General features: G+C 39.8%; 1 long non-coding RNA gene across 1 annotated transcript; it reads left to right on the forward strand.

Annotated features, from left to right (window-relative positions):
- Positions 1 to 1,038: 1,038 nt before the first annotated feature.
- LOC147753974 (uncharacterized) lies at positions 1,039 to 3,252 on the forward strand. The gene is made up of 3 exons (XR_015311326.1): positions 1,039 to 1,175; positions 2,415 to 2,596; positions 2,740 to 3,252. It is a non-coding gene; the product is annotated as an uncharacterized LOC147753974 (long non-coding RNA).
- The last annotated feature ends 2,214 nt before the right edge of the window (positions 3,253 to 5,466 follow it).

Raw genomic sequence — 5,466 nt, forward strand, 5'->3', positions numbered from 1 at the left:
TTTGTATATCTGTATTTATGAAACGATCTGTACATCAAATAATATGCCTGCCAGTTACGGTGGCCAACAGGGGACAAGGCTTGTTGCAGATTACCGAATGGTTCTTTATTGAAATAGCAGCTGTTAGCGGTATAGCTCATCAAACTATTAAATAAATTTCTAGTTAACGTTATTGTTATCATCAACGTTCATTTTTTTAGACTGTACTTTTATATTCCCTATCGATTGTATGATAGGGACAGATCTAAGGCTTCTTCGAACGATTGTTGATGATTAAGTGTGCCTTCACCGTAGCGTTCTGCAACAATTATTGGTAGAAGCTTCAGCTACTACGGATTCCTTGCTATCGCACATAACCGATTTGATGAACGCCGTCCAAATAAGTTTATATTTAGTTACGGTGACGGCCACTGCATTCTTAAATTTCTAGCCCGTATTTTCTAGGTAAATCTCAACGGTATGACAGATGTGATCTTAATTAAAAATTGTATTTTTTTCGAATGGGCGAATAAGCTTCAAGTTAGTAATGGAAAAACGCGTCGCTCATGATAAAGATAGTCGCCTGGCGTATTTGTGATAGATTCAACTATTCGTTCATGGTAGGTCTTGATCGTGTGTTTCGTGTAGCTGCGATTTGTGTGACAGCGTTGATACAGTAAGTGTTGTCTTCATTTTACCATAGCGTACTCTGAACCGTGACAGCCCGTTGACTTCATTTAAGCACGTGTCATTCATTATATGCTCCGCGAACCGGCCTCATATGGTTCATCAGCGCCGCTATAGTGGAGTATCCGCTTAAAATCCAATGAGAAGGACTATGTATATAAACGGCAACGGCATGACCGATGACACGCAGCTCCGGCAGATATTTACGCTTGAAATATTCTATCTAACCTATACCTGGTCGGTATAATACCTGCACTAATAATGATAAAATTGTAATTTTAATGTAATATAATGTAAAAGGCTGCCAATTGATGTTCCAGTTGTAGCTGGGAGGTCCTAGTTGACCCCCCGCTTCTACTACAATGAGAACTCAATGTTAGTCAACAATGAAATTAGGTATTATCGTTTGCATCCACACTTGAGATAGTTATTCTACTAGACAATTTTTCAAAATCAGCCCTGCGTTACAACTTGCAGTTCCAGGTCGCGAATTCTCCCTGAGCCAAAAGGTAAACACCTTTGAAGATGCCGCTTGAGGCTTGAGTGCTGATCTTCAAGTATTAAGAGGTCGTTTTTTAGAGAGCATTTCTTTGTTTCCTGCCTGACTCCTTTTCTGTTTCATACCCTCCACTTGAGGTACCCACGGAGGCGGGCGAGCATTAACAGTTTGTCCTACTAATTAGCCAATACTCCGACCTACACCCAACCCAGATAGGAACGACTGTATCTCCTTGTTACGAGGGTGACACGTGTTCAAGGCGATATATTGTGAAACTCATTAATACGCAGGTTCATCCGTTCATTCGTGCTCTTCGCTATTTGTAAGAAGCAAGTTGTTATCGTTTGACAGCCAGATGTGGAGTTGGCAAATTACGCGCTTTGTTACCTATCTAGAACTAGCCTCTCATAGAAAACGTTGGGTAGGTCCTTAAATTTGTCCTGCCTATGCAAAGGGATGTTAAGATAAGTGGTGATCAAAACTGGATTTGTTCTGCCTGGAAGATCGCACATTACGTTTACATAAACATTTCGTACGATATATAGTAACTAGTCGAGTGAAAGACGCATTGACTGGTGGACGCCTGTATTATTACTAATCCGTAATAGTGAAAGTAAAAGAATACAATCATATACTTTAGTAATGAATTTCATCAGTACGTTATAGGTACTCTAAAAGATTAGGCTTTTGAATTACCATCGCCACCGCTAACACCATCGTTCTCGAAATGTACAGGAAGATTTATATATGTTGTACGGGTGTACGTAAAAAAGAAAACCCAATGCGAATAGTTCTGTATCAGTTTTTCTGATCAAAGAAAAAATGGTACACATGGTCCCGCAGTTGTCAGCTGGTCCTAAGAGAGATCGTTCCTTCCGGAAGGCCGTAATGTATTTCTTGATTATGCATGTTTCACGGCACCTCAGATATTATTCACTTTTTAGTGATAAACGTTTTTTTCTCGGATCAACTTTTCCGCTGCCTCGTGATAGAAGTAAGCGTTCCTATTCGCTACGACCCGTAAACCTATGCAGGCTCTTAGTTAAATCATAGTGAATTTGCGGCCATTTTAAAATTATATACAATTATATAACGGTTTTTAAAACTGGCCAGGTCAAACTCGACGTCTCTTAAAACCAAGTGATATATAAAAAATAGTTTCAGTATCAACGAATTAAAACAAGAACATTCGAACGCGTGAAATTTTGACCAAATCAAATTAAAATTGTGTTTCTTTTGTGACTTGAAGGGAAGAACTGCAACAAATCAAACGGAACCCTTATTTAGTCAATCAAAAGCGGTGCAGTAACTCAGTTATAAGATTTAATTGTATCAGGATGCTCCTTTCATCGACCGTCGACGACGACATATAGCCTTTCCGATAATGGAACAGACTGGCCGACGGTGCACTGAGCTGCAAAATCCCAAGAGGTACCGTACATCCAAATGTACACGTGATAGCTATCATACCTATCTACCTGTCAAGCCTTCGACCTAAATCGACGTTTGTATAAAAATGCACTCTATGTTCATACATATGTATAATCCTTAGTACTCTGCACCTCGCTTTTTAGATATGTTCGGACCCCCCATACACGACCTTCAGATTGCTGCTTGTTGCAGTCCGGAGACAACGAGGTACGGCGATGCACCGTATAGTTAGCAGCAAATAAGTAAGACTTGTTGCATATATTGGTATCTTAAAAGGAACTGAAGGAATAGCCTGCACTCTGTCTGAGAAGGCTGACTAGGCCACGCAAGCTGTCGTGGGATAACTACCTAGATCAGTATACATATATAGATGCTCTCACGGCGGAACACATTGACGTAAGGGTACTGATAGCTTCAGTGTCGGGCCGATACATCATAATAAAACTCTGAGCGAATTGCACAGGAGCAGCGTGTCTCCACTCGGATTATTGGCAATCTGTTACGACGACCCGACCGGTTAGTGGACCTGTTAAGTCAGTGTCAGAACAATGAGTGCGTATGCAGGACAAATCGTACGCACCGTTTCTTATGCGTAGAAATGTAATTAAATTTGTGACGTACGTCAGCTGCGTTGAATTGCTTACAAGCAGCTTTGTACAGAGATGCTACAGGATATCTGGGTTGTGTAGCTACGATTATTTATAGAATAAATGTTTTTATTTTATTATATTATTTTTTATATTTTATACATTTTCTATATAATAATAATAATAATATATAAAATGTATAAAATATATATTTTTTTAAATTTATTTATATATTATATATTATAAATAAATATGCTTGAGAGGCTAGTGAATAGCAATCCAAACGTAAAAGCTGTCAAGCTTTTCTCGTTCTGTGTGATACGTACGTAACTGACTCTTCTAGAAAAAAAAAAACCCAAAATAGGTGTTTTCATATTGATTGTCTGTTTATTTGAGTAAGGCATGATGATAATAGGTTGCCTCAATCAGGAAAAGTGGATAAACGAACCAATGGAATAGAATTATTGAACCTATATAATAATATTGGTATCTAAGGTAGTGAAATAGTTCCAACAAGGCGACGGACTGTTCTCTGTCTAAGCTATAAGATCAACACGAATTAAGAGCTATCTTAAGAATAGACAGCAATCACTCTCTCTTTCCAGAGAAATAAAGCAATCTAAAGTGCTTCGACCCTCACTGCTACGATCGTGCGTACGACAGTACCTGGTATGTCTTAGTTAGTAAAAACTTAATTTTGTATCAGGGCTAGGCGTTTATCCTGGATAGAGTTCCGAAGAACACCGTTGAGGCGCTCTAACAGGACTGAGCAATAGATACCACATGTTGCCTAGACCACAAAATGTATACTAATAGGCAGAGAGTACTTCGGGGAAATAGTCTATCACCACATCCAGATCCTTCCCGATCACGAAGACTTCCAAGTGTATCATCGTGGAACAGGAAAAGCGTCAGAAGAGTCGCGCGTCGTACGGAACGTTGGTGCATACATTGGCGCACTGCACGCTCTTCAAGAAAGGAAAACTATGATGCGACTTGGGATTTATGCAGTGGTGAGTTGAAGGTTTTAGGATGAAAGAAGCTGGACAATGATCTTTCTTTGTGCGGCGGGGACTATGAAGCCCGAAGACGAGCTTAAACGAACGAGATATGGGCAATCGGCTCCGTATTTGGAATTGGGAGAAAAGAAAATGTGCATTTAGTGAGTATTACCACAATAGAAAACCCCGACTGAGGCCCCGCGCTATGGTGACAAATATCCAGACATCAGATCAGGTCTCGGTAGAAGTTATTTACACGTTAGCCTTTTCGAGGATGGAGGGCCTATCGCTTGTTTTTCGGTGGCGGCAATCATTTCTAACTGCAGCGAATGATTTTAACGGGACGATAAAAATAACTACAACGGGCCACAAAAGTAGCGTAATGAAAGCGTAAAAACGATCTATGCCGAATTAAGATTCAGGTTCGTATTGAACAGGTGTGGACTCGCCTCAGGCTGTTTCAGGAAAGCAAACGAGATCGTGCCCAGCAGAGTTTAGCGCTCTTCCGAAAGTGTGGAACAGGTACAAAAAAAGGTAAATAAGTATTTACGTTTTCTTGACAGCGCGGAAATAAGGTCGTTTACAAAATTTAAAAACACTTGAGGCGGCCTAGATCTGAAATCAAGCGTAGACACGCGTCGTCCAGCGCTGAAAGGGGCCAGCTACCTAAAGCAGTGCCAAAACAGCAGTACCAAACTTGAAAACTTCTAAGTTTAGTCGTTCACCCCCTAATATTTATTATGGTTAAAAATATGCTAACGTGTGCTGCGATCCATTACGGTACAGGTTTCGATATTAGACTACAATTTAATATCGTCAGAATAATTTACCTGTTGTATTCTGGTTCGGAATACTTTTGATACTATCTTATATTATACTCGAATATACTACTTACTATGTATAATATATGTACAATTACTTACTATATTACACACGAGAGGTAGCGCGTTTCAGCTCGTAGAGGATTTGGTATGTTCATTTTGACTAGAACAACGTCTGTCCATTCACTTCTCCGGAGGACTGCGTCTTTTTTACAGAGGTAAAAAAAACGAGATATTTAGATTAAATATTTATACTATCATGGACTTTCTAGTGCGACCAAAACCCGAACAACGGAAAGGTGTTAGTTTCCATTAAGTATAATAGAAAAAAAACACTCCTAAACAAGTGGCATTTCTTCGCTTGATTGCCATTGTCCACAGTATTGGAGGGAACAAGCGACGTTGCACGACCCAGCTTATCAGGTTCATATTCTTCATGGCACAAGAAGACAAACGTAGTG

This window comes from Varroa jacobsoni, unplaced genomic scaffold (genome assembly GCF_002532875.2).
Source record: "Varroa jacobsoni isolate VJ856 unplaced genomic scaffold, vjacob_1.0 scaffold_55, whole genome shotgun sequence".
NCBI lineage: Eukaryota > Metazoa > Arthropoda > Arachnida > Mesostigmata > Varroidae > Varroa > Varroa jacobsoni.